Genomic DNA, 12496 nt, shown 5'->3' on the forward strand with positions numbered 1-12496 from the left:
TCAACTTATTAATGAAAATTTGTAGCAGGGCACAAGCTTATATGAAAATCTAATCATGTCTATCCTCACCACTAGAAATCCTCAAGGGAACTAGACAAGGTTGTCCTTTGTTACCATTATTGTTTGCTCTTTCAATGGAACCTTTTGCTACATATATCAGAAACAAGCAAAATATAAAAGGCTTTCAAATTAATAAGGACTATTGTCCTAATATACAATTATTTGATGATGATATGTTGTTAATGTTGGGTGATATTGATGGATCTTTGCATGATGTTATAAATTCCTTAAGCAAGTTTGAAAGAATGTCATGGCTTACATTTAATCATATTAAATCCAAAACATTCCTAATTAACAAAAATATCAACAGAAACCTAAGAGAGAATAGCCTGTTAAATTGAAAGAATGAGGTATTAGAATATTTGGGTGTCAGTATAAGGAATACATAGAAAGAGTCTGTTAAACTTCTTCTTTCGGCTTTTCCCACCACAGCAGATCACCTGTCCGCTCATGATTGGCAGTAGAGTTTTATGGTATCGAGTTGCCAGCCTGGCGCCCAACCTTCCACAGAACGCACACACATGCACACACTCATGTCTAGGGCCAATTTAGAGTGTCCAATCCACGTACAGCATGTCTTTGGGATGTGGGAGGAAACCGAAGCATCCACTGGAAACCACGTGACCACAGGGAGGGCATGCAGACTCCACACAGAAGGCATCCCAGCTGAGAATCGAACCAGATAAACTCATGCTGTAAGGCAGCAACACTAACTACTGCACCACCGTAGCCACCCTGGAAAGAGTCTGTTAAACTAAACTACAATAATGTAATAACCACCATTAGTGAACTAATCATAAGATGAAATAAAAATGTTCTTCACAATGGAGGATAGGCTCTCTTTAATTAAAATGATAATTTTACCTAAACTTGTTTTATATAGAGTCATTGATACCACCCCTTCCCAAAAACATATTTAAAAAAATAAGACTCCATGCTACTTAAAATTTTACAGTTCCCCTTAAAACCTAGGATTCCATATAAATGGGAAATTAGAGGTTGGAACAGTAATGGGATACCATTCCATAGCTTAGATCTTTATTACAAATCAGTTATAATTAATGTAATATTACATTGGATTACACCTACCTATACATCTGGCTGGAAAACAATACATGAGATTCATCTAACCGATGTCAGAACTATAGAAAATCGATTTATGGAACAATATGGAATAAGTAGAGCTCATTGGCTTTTATGTAATTTTTTTTATTTAATACGAAGTTTGATAATTTTTCTTATGGCATTAATCAAATATTTAATAACTTTAAAAATATAATTGATTGTAATTACAATATTAAACAATTTCCATTTCTTATATTCCCTATAGCATCCTCCCCTCGATTGCCTAGATTCTTTCAACATCAAAGCAATGCAAAAATTAAAGGAAAATAACCTGATATTTTGGCATCAGTTTATTGAAAATAATAGTATTAAACCACTAAACTCTCTTTTATGTAGTTTTGATGTCAAGACAGTTGGTTGTTTATACTCTCATTACAGCATTTTATAGAAAACAAAATGAGAGTATCAATCAACCTAGAGACTGAATCTATACTTAATTTGATTCAGCTTTTTATTAGGTGTCTTGAAAAGACAGATAATCAAAAATTAAGTATCTCACCTATCTATAAGACACTAAGAGAAGACACTCTAAAGTATGACTCAGATTTTTGGAATTACCATGTAAAGATTAATGGAGAACAAATATCTGAGGAATCCAGAAATTTGTTATTGAATTCTATGCATGGTGCCACTTCTTCATTATATTGGAGATTGTATACATGGAAATTTATGAACAGGAGTTTCTGTACTCCACATAAAATAAATCTTATACTCAAAAACAGTGAAAGTAAATGTTGGAAATGTGATGAATTACTAGAGGCCAAATGGGTTTACATTTTCATTGAATATAGAAATGTTGTTCAATACTGGAAAGACTTCAGATATTTTGTAAATGCTTTATGGTCTGATAACTGTCATATTTCTAACTCACTAATCCTATTCAGTGTTCCTATACCTAATGTAATACCTAAATCTCAGATTCAGTTACTCTGGTTCATTCTTGCAATTGTCAGAAAAGTTAATAATTTGAACTAGAAAAGTAAACTAGATTTGATATTCAAAGATTTTTATTAATTTAGCAAAAGTTGTTTGTAAAAAAGAACTGCAAACCATTTGTTATAGAACTCATAACATTACTCATAAAAAATAGCAGGGCAAAAATTGACAAACCTTTTGAACAAATACTGATAACTTCTCATGGATAAAATTATTGTTAATCATGGATGAATGTAAATATTGTAAATAGTTTTGTTATTGTTTTATTGTATTTGTTATATGTACATTTGCATATGTTTATAATGAAAACAAAATAAAAATGTTTTTGAAAGAAAAAAGAAATTACTTAGTTTAACAATTTCCTTAAATGGTCTAAACATTTATTTGACTTGGGATGTTTACCAGGAGTTTATCATATTCATCCACCACCTATAGTGTTGACTGTAATGGATAGTCCAAGTAAATTCAATCAACTTTGTGAGATAGAATTGAGAAAGAATTAAACCACATGGCAAAAAAAAATGTTATTTATCCACCCCTGTGGCATACAGGAATAACACTTTGGCTGTCAGCCAACTGACAACTAAGTAGGAGGTGCCCATTCACAGTAACATTAGTAAATTAAGATTAAAGGTATGACTAAATTATATAATAATGTGACATAGCATAGTATAGATGTTAAAAAATATATTTACTAGAAGATTTAAAAAGTATATTTTCAGGAGTATGTAATGAATACTGGTATTACAGGTGAGGCAAATGTGGTACAGCCAAAAGAACGGACATAGTTTATACAAGTATGTAGGGAAAGATTAGCAGTGAAGAGAGTAGAAATTGTAGAAGCTAGGAGCTGTAATAGAGCTACTAACAGGCGAAGGGGGTATTAGATATATAGCAGGGAATAGCTAGGGAAGATGGGGAAGCACTGAGGAGGAGTTTATACAGGGGCGGCTCATGGCATCGGGCTGCCGGACTGCAGCCCCCTCAAATTAAAAAAGAAAAACAAAAACAAAAAGAAAACAAAAAAAAAATTATTTTTTTAAATTTTCGCGGACTTCGCGCATGCGCAGTAGTCCCGACTACCGTCGGTCTATGCGCATGCTCAAGGCAGTCCGGCAGGACCCATAGAGGGACGCAAGGAGACGTCTGTGCACTGACACGCTGGAAGGATATATCGCATCCGGACTGCAACAGCAACAGCCGGAACAGTCTTGGGAGGGAGCTTGGGATCTCGTCATCGGGAAGGAGCTTTACTGGGATCTTGCGGGTCTTTGTGAGTATTGCGCGGGCAGGATATGGTATGGAGATCAGACAGGTAAGTGTATGGTGCATTTTACTTTATGTGTTGGTGCTTTTAACTGGAGTTGTGTATGTGTTAGCTGGTGCTTGTAACTAGAGGTGTGTGTGTGTGTGTGTGTGTGTGTGTGTGTAAATGCCCCAGGTGCTCATGGTGGTGTGGTAGGGAATACCTCAGGCTTGAACCCTGTACCCTGTATGCAGGTGTTAAAGACTTGAGTTCCCTACCCACCACCATTTGTAAAAAAATTGCAGATTTTTGCCTCATATTTGATCTGATCTGTTCCTCATAATATCTGTGGTTTGTAAATGTTGCAATGCTTGATATTTGATGGTGTAGTAGTAGCATTGTTGCCTCACAGCTGCAAGTTCTCAGGTTTGATTCTTGGCTGGGGTTCCTTCTTTGTGGGGTCCGTATCTTCTCCCTGTGTTTGTGTGGGTTTGCTTTTGTGCCCTCCCATGTTACAAAGACATGTCTGCATTATTTCTTCCTGGGCCTCTGCTGAAAATTGTTTTTTTGTTCCAAGTCAGACTGTCCTGATAAACAAATGTTAAATAAAATTGACAGGCATTTGAATTTCAGACTTCAGGTTTCTGAATGTTTAATTCCTTGCAGATTTGATGGTGCAGTGGTAGTATTGTTGCCTCACAGCTATAGGTTTTCTGGTTTGATTCTTGGTTGGGGTGGCTTCTGTGTGGAGTCTGCATCTCCTCCCTGTGTTTGTGTGGATTTGCTCTGGTGCCCTGCCATTTTACAAAGACGTGTCTGCAGTATTAATCCCTGCGTCTCTGCTGAAAATTGTTTTTGTTCTGTCCGCAGTAAAATTGACCGGCATTTGAATTTCAGACTTCAGGTTTCTGAATGTTTAATTCCTTGCAGATTGGATAGTGCAGTGGTAGTATTGTTGCCTCACAGCTATAGGTTTTCTGGTTTGATTCTTGGTTGGGGTGGCTTCTGTGTGGAGTCTGCATCTCCTCCCTGTGTTTGTGTGGATTTGCTCTGGTGCCCTGCCATTTTACAAAGACGTGTCTGCAGTATTAATTCCTGCGTCTCTGCTGAAAATTGTTTTTGTTCTGTCCGCAGTAAAATTGACCGGCATTTGAATTTCAGACTTCAGGTTTCTGAATGTTTAATTCCTTGTAGATTTGATGGTGCAGTGGTAGTATTGTTGCCTCACAGCTATAGGTTTTCTGGTTTGATTCTTGGTTGGGGTGGCTTCTGTGTGGAGTCTGCATCTCCTCCTGGTGTTTGTGTGGATTTGCTCTGGTGCCCTGCCATTTTACAAAGACGTGTCTGCAGTATTAATTCCTGTCTCTGCTGAAAATTGTTTTGTTCTGTCCGCAGTAAAATTGACCGGCATTTGAATTTCAGACTTCAGGTTTCTGAATGTTTAATTCCTTGCAGATTTGATGGTGCAGTGGTAGTATTGTTGCCTCACAGCTATAGGTTTTCTGGTTTGATTCTTGGTTGGGGTGGCTTCTGTGTGGAGTCTGCATCTCCTCCTGGTGTTTGTGTGGATTTGCTCTGGTGCCCTGCCATTTTACAAAGACGTGTCTGCAGTATTAATTCCTCGTCTCTGCTGAAAATTGTTTTTGTTCTGTCCGCAGTAAAATTGACCGCATTTGAATTTCAGATTTCAGGTTTCTGAATGTTTAATTCCTTGCAGATTTGATGGTGCAGTGGTAGTATTGTTGCCTCACAGCTATAGGTTTTCTGGTTTGATTCTTGGTTGGGGTGGCTTCTGTGTGGAGTCTGCATCTTCTCCCTGTGTTTGTGTGGATTTGCTCTGGTGCCCTGCCATTTTACAAAGACGTGTCTGCAGTATTAATCCCCGCGTCTCTGCTGAAAATTGTTTTTGTTCTGTCCGCAGTAAAATTGACTGGCATTTGAATTTCAGACTTCAGGTTTCTGAATGTTTAATTCCTTGCATATTTGATGGTGTAGTGGTAGTATTGTTGCCTCACAGCTATAGGTTTTCTGGTTTGATTCTTGGTTGGGGTGGCTTCTGTGTGGAGTCTGCATCTCCTTCCTGTGTTTGTGTGGATTTGCTCTGGTGCCCTGCCATTTTACAAAAACGGGTCTGCAGTATTAATCCTCTGCCTCTGCTGAAAATTGTTTTTGTTCTGTCCGCAGTAAAATTGACCGGCATTTGAATTTCAGACTTCAGGTTTCTGAATGTTTAATTCCTTGCAGATTTGATGGTGCAGTGGTAGTATTGTTGCCTCACAGCTATAGGTTTTCTGGTTTGATTCTTGGTTGGGGTGGCTTCTGTGTGGAGTCTGCATCTCCTCCCTGTGTTTGTGTGGATTTGCTCTGGTGCCCTGCCATTTTACAAAGACGTGTCTGCAGTATTAATTCCTCGTCTCTGCTGAAAATTGTTTTGTTCTGTCCGCAGTAAAATTGACCGGCATTTGAATTTCAAACTTCATGTTCTTCAGAATACATAGTAGCACAACCTTTTTTCTAGCAATTTTCTAAGTTTATAAGATGAATATTTTAAATTTGTCCCTATTTTTGGGACTGTATTCCCCATTATTGGCTTTGTCCAGGTTTTGTGCTAAGGTTGACAGCTATGGCAAGAACTGAATTCACTGAATATGGACTGTAGAATTGTGCATATTTACTGATAAAGGTGCACTGTAGAATTGTGCATATTTACTGATAATGGTGGACTGTAGAATTGTGCATATTTACTAATAATGGTGGACTGTGGAATTGTGCATATTTACTAATAATGGTGGACTGTAGAATTGTGTATATTTACTAATAATGGTGGACTATGGAAGTCTGAGTAGACTTTTTTATGATAAATGTTCTCAACTGGGCAGTTTTGCCATTATGGGTGCATATGTTTTGTTTCATTGCTTACTGGAAAAATGTTCAAAACAAATTTCAAACACCCTCTAACAAGTGTACTGTATTGTAGGAATATAATTTTTAGTACAATGAGGAAGGTGTATCAAAGAGCACATGTATGTTTCATATGCAAGGGGCCTATGATTCAAAACAGCCCAAAATTAATCTTTATCTGCCACTGGCAAAATGTATTTTCTTTGAATGTGGGTTTCAATGCTGTTTCAATGAATGTGAGTTTCAAGGGCAGAGAAGTTTTAATGCTAAGTTTTCATTGTGAGACTGCATTGCTTTGTTTAACAGATGACTTAATGTTTGTGCTGTAAAATACAAAATAAAACTTTCAAATGAAGTCCAATCATTGAAGTAAAGCAGTATGCACATTAGTGTTTATGGTAAATGGAGTGAAATAGCCAAGTAATGGTTAATTGGAATGGCTGCAGAGGCTACAGTTCAACCATTATTTTGTCAGGGGGGGGAAGGGCAGCAAACTCAGACAGGCCCAGCTGAACTATACCTCCCAACTGTCCAGATTTTCAAAGAATGAATTGATTTTTGCTTTTTATTTTTGGTTTGTTGTTCATAAAATTTGTAGTTTTAATTCCTAAATGATTTGCCAGAAGTCACTAAATAAGTTTCAGACTTCATAACCTTCATAAAAATGCATGTTAAAGTAAGAGCCGTTCTATCAACTGTCTCAATTTATACAAGAGCAATTTTTAGTACTGTTTATATGTGCCCCCAATATATTTGGCCTTGTTCAGATTTACTGCATTAACAGGTTGAGAGGTACATGCAAATAAATTGCTTTATAGAATTAGGCATAGCCAACCTCTCAACTGTCCCCAATTTTTGGCTCAAAATGTTGCTCTTCCTTAATAATCCCTCCAAAAATAGCAATTTTGGAAGAAAACATGGAGGGTTTACAATTAAGAAATAACTGTAATAATCAAAGTTATAGATTACTTGAAATGCATGTAGATTCTTTTATTTTGTCAGCTGCTCAAGGTAGCAGTACTAATATTAAAGTGTCCCTTCTTTGACAGGTAGCAGCTGTATTGTGTGTCTATTTTATATTTTGCATCACATTTTTGGTCCATTTTTCATAAAATTGTGTTTTTGGCAAATTAGTGACAAATCACTAAAGACTGAAGTTAGAAAATGACAGACATTTGAGTTTCAGATTTTATACCCTTCAGAAAATTCATACTAATGCAAGACCTATTCTATTATCTTTCTAAGTTTATTAGAGCAATATTTAAAATTGTCCTTATTGTTGTGCCTTTGTCCCACTTCTGTGTATGGCTTTGTCCAGATTTCTTGCTCTTGAGGTTGAGAGGTATGACAAATGTGTCAGGGCCATCACAGTCAGCCAGAGAGATTTCAAATTGTGACATGCTTGTTGCACCCCACTACCCCATGTAGTGACTCTGGATGTGTCCAAGCAAGGCAAGGAGTAGTTGTATCTACCTTGGATGGGGAGGACACACTGCATAAGTACTACAGTGGCTTTTCATCTGTCCTTGATTTTGCAGAATGGTCTGGTTTCTGTCATATTTTTGTACTGTTGATTTATGCTTATTACTCAGATTTATGCTTATTACTCAAAGTGCCTGTTGCTCTGTGTTTAAGTAGCAATGCTTTAATGACCATAAGGTAAGCTTGTTGTCTGACATTGTAAGATGCAAGTAAGCTTTAATAAGCATACTGTTAAAGAATTGCCAACATTGAAAGCCTTTCTGTTGTTGCCATGCAGAGAATACTTGACTAGATAATGTATAAGCCTTGGGTATTAAAGGACAGGATTCCATTATTTTAAAAAGCTCATTAAACTTGTTGGAGACTTCCAGTCATCTCTACAGACTTTACCCGTAAACTAAACAGAATGCCAATCATGTGTGGTCCATAACCTGTACAGTAATCCTTTAAGCAATGTATCTTGAGCTTGTTTCTTGTTTGCTTTTCATTTTTTACTTTTATCATGTTTTCCCCATGAAACAAGTTGTCAGGCAGCAGGTCTTTTTGGATAAGAAACATTTTTACAAGTGGGGCATCACATAGATTTCTACTTTCAGCATGTTGCTTGGTACTTTAATAAAGCTGAATATATTATAATTAGAACTGCAGTGCAAGGAGAAGTGGTTTGAGTTAAGTGCTTCTGGTTTTTCTTATACTTGATTTTGACTGGCATTCCAGTAATGTATTTAAAAAGTAATTTATTTTTTCATGCCTCACAACCTTTTGTTTCCATCTAGATATTAAGTAAGCTGTCATGCAGCCAATGCATTGAAATATTTTTATTCTTCTACACTTATTTTTGTCTTGATTGGACTTTCATAATGATGGTTTGCCACCCAGGGCAGCGTATTTAATTAAAGTTAGTTTTTTGTGGTTTTGTGCATAGCTCCTCCCCTTTATTGTTGACCACACCCCTTCCCTTTGACCCCACCCATTCAGCGTCTCCTGCAGCCCCCCTGTGATTTGAAGTCACCAGCCGCCACTGAGTTTATATAATGGACAAGTTAGGAAGTTAAGCAGCAAAGGTTTTCTGAGATGAATGTAATAGCATTGATATGCTATCCCTTGGCTGTCCAGGAAGGTTGGATATGTCTAGCCTGTAAATGTGCCTTTGCCTATTAACTTCTGCTGTCATATGTGAACTGCTTGTAGAGATTAGGAAACAAAGGTGAAGAGTTTTGCAACAGAAGTTTAAGTCAGTTTCATGGAGTTCTATTATCCCATTTTTCTTGCCTCACAGACATCAGGATGCCTAACAGTCGCTGCCCACCCTCTAAGGTCACGCTATTATTTACTCATACGTGACAGGGCTGCAGTGGAAGTTCATCCAGATGTCACAGAGACTGTCCACTTATGCAATGCAAGAATTGTTTTTTTCTACGCTGTCCTTCCCTCTACAGTCAGATCTATATTGACCGTAGTCTGAATTTAAACCCAGGAAACCAGCAGCACTGGGTGAATTTTAATTGTTGTGAAACTGAGCCAAGCCACATTTTCACTGTGGTCTCTTTGTGGCCTCACCTTCTAATTTTGCATGTAAAGCCCTTTCTCATGTTATTTATGAAACTGTATTTTAGGATATATCACAATGTTTGGTGCAAATCATAAAAATGAGTAAAACATCTGGCGGATACACATAATTTGCTTTGCTTCTTTATTCTACTATATCTGACTGTGTGTGTATACTGGACTTTATCTACATAATACAACAGATAGTTGAAGTGGGGAAAGCCTCACTCAATTCACCATGCTAATCTCCTCTTAACTAATAAAGGCTATTCCAGGCAGACAGCCTTAGGATGAGTTTAAAATTTCTGCAGAATCATTTTCAGATGAAGTCAAAGTTTTCTCTGCATTTGTGTGGCTTTGTGGTGTACAGGGCTAGGGCCTTAATACATCCCAGATGACCTGACTTAAAGTAGCAGTTCTGGTGTTGGAAGACCTGGACAGGGAATGGGAGAGTGAGCAACGTATGCCAGTTCACCCACAGTGGAGAGAGGAAGGAAGATGGTGATCTGTCAGTCAGTTGCTCCCATGCAAGTAGAGACTTGCATGCCCCAGTGGCCACAGCCCCATGAATGTGAGCTTGGTGATACCAAGCTCATGACAGTAGATTTCACAGACCAATAGTGACTGACCCTGCTCAAATTACAAGAAGAGCATAGGGCGCCCACATCGGGATGGTGATGCTCACATCACCCTCCAGGATTTGGGTTTAGGCCCATACCAGGAATCTCTCATCATGGCTGCCTGGGTAAAACCATGCTATAGGTTTCTCTCACATGGTAAAGAGAATAATGGGCAGTGTTAGCATCTTGGTGGTTGGCAGGTGTGGAGGCTATGAAAGGATGCAGGAAAAAAATCCTTCTCCATATCCGTGGATGAGGGATGCTCACGTAAAGCATAGATTCATATTTAAAGAAAATGTTAAAAGCCACTTGTGCTAGTTGAAAAAGAGGCCTCATAACTTAGGCAGTTTTCAGTCATCTTATATAAAATTTACATGGCTGGCATTACTTCATATTAGATCACTTTATGCAGTCAGATATTTGTCTTAATTAAAATGTACATAAACTCAAGCTATTCACCTCGGTCCTTTGCCCAAAATTCCTACTTGACTACTTTTTCCACTCCTGTGCAGTATAATATCTTTCTGTTGGTCATGAGCATCTGTGCTTTTAATATGTACTTTTCTATCTGCAGCTGGCCATTGACATGATGTACACAGCATTCTGCTGAGGCAAGTTAATCGTAATTCCCCCAGGGCAAGACCAATGACAGAGATTAAAGGAAACCATACACCCACTTACCCCTCTATCCATGTTCAGTAACAGCTTCAACCAAATTACTGCCATGGCAATACAGAGCTTATATAAAGCAGGAAATGGGTCCATAACTAGAGTCTGACACATTAGCAGTAATGGCACAGAAGCATAATAATTGCATATTGACCTGACAGTGAAACAGTAACTATCAAAACTTGTTACTGTTTTTTGTAGGTCACTTCCTTTACACCTTGTACCATTTGGCAGTTAACTGTAGTCACAATTTACTCTTTTCAAAGAAAAATAAAATATCTAAGATGAGGCTTTCTTAATATTTAAACAGAAAAGAAATGAATCTTACTCAAGGGTGTAGCTAGGGATACTCATTCTACTGAAATGATTATATGTCTTTTCTTAGCATCTCTTGGAAACCTTATTATCAAAAGAGCACAGACTGTTTAAAACTGTCTAAACTAAAACTTACAGTATACAGCTTAGACAACATGCTAATGTGCTAAAAATGCACTGATAAAAACTGCAATCATATGGTCTGAAGTGAGAAATGTTAAAAGTAATTTATCCACTTACTATATGTATAAGGGCAACATTTTATGTATTGAGTATGTGTTTTTAAATGTTAGGTGGGTGGCAGGGCAGCAATATGAGTGAGTGCAGAATGCAGTGTTCTAGCTACAGAGAGACGATTATCAAAAATGTCAGTTATCAGAACCAGCCTTCCAAAGTTTTCTGGTAGGAAAAATCATGAAGTCTGAATACGTAAACATTATATGTATTTGCTTGAGCATGTTTTTTGAAATTGTAGCCACATTGTATGTGAAAAATATTCCTTATTGTCCATTACAATTGCTGAATGGTTGAAAAGTATATTCCTGGATGAAGAAAAAAAAAGATTTTAGAAGTTTTTTTATCCTGTTCAATTATATGTTTGATTATCCAAACTAACCTAGGCCCCAATTAGTTTGGATAAACGACTCTCTACTGTACACCATTTCTAATTTTGCATTAGAGTGATGACACAAGTGTTTCCACATATAAGCCTAGCACCCGCAGGAAACGTTCCTGGATGGATCATCAATCCATCATAGGGCACATGAAGAATCACATTATGCATACCTAGCAGGCAATATTGAGCATCAGAATTCCACCTGCCTACCTGCATTTGTTTTCATTGTAGGAAAAAAAAGAGCGCCCAACAAAACCCCATGAAGACACATGGAATACATGTAAATTCAACACAGAAGGCACACAAGCCAAGTCCTAAACTGGAAAACTAGGCACTGTGAAGCAGATGAGCTAATCAATGCATCACTGTGCCACCATGGGGGGGGGGGGGTTAAATATAAATACTTAGAAAATGACAAAACATAAGGACATCACATAAAGATTGAAACTCACAGTTAGACACATTTAAATTCCAATTACTTTTTGATGCAATTGTTCAAGCTGATGTTTAGCACTATATTATTACTGTATGTTTGTTAGGGCATAACTTAGCCTGATTTGAATGCCTTACTTATCCCCCAGATGGCAGTCCAAGGTTCTTCACAGATGCACTGCAAACGCAAGATGCTGAAGCCTGCCTCTCAACTGCCCAGATTTTTGCAGAATATCCAGATTTAAGCATTACATTTTTTTTGCCTGCTCTTCTTAAAATTTGTGATGGGGGAGTTCTGTCAAATCAGTGTGGATCGCTGTCAGTAAATAATGACATACACGTTTCAGACTTCAAATCCTTCAGAAAAATATGTCTTAATGCAAAACCTTTTACTCTAGCAACTTTCTAAGTTTATAATAGCAATATTTCAAATTTGTCCCTGATTTTGGACATTTGTCCCCCATTGTTTTTATCTTTGTCCAGATTTCTTGTGCTTAGAGGTAGACAAGTATGTGCTGAAGCATTTAAACTACAGCAAATATTGCA

At 37.5% G+C, this 12496-nt stretch overlaps 1 protein-coding gene across 2 annotated transcripts in view; it reads right to left on the reverse strand.

The window, feature by feature from the left end:
- Positions 1–12496, reverse strand: part of HEPH (hephaestin) — a 995050-nt gene that overhangs the window by 590903 nt on the left and 391651 nt on the right. The window lies entirely within an intron of this gene.

Source organism: Protopterus annectens, chromosome 15.part0 (assembly GCF_019279795.1).
Source record: "Protopterus annectens isolate FY-2018-M chromosome 15.part0, PAN1.0, whole genome shotgun sequence".
Lineage (NCBI taxonomy): Eukaryota > Metazoa > Chordata > Ceratodontiformes > Protopteridae > Protopterus > Protopterus annectens.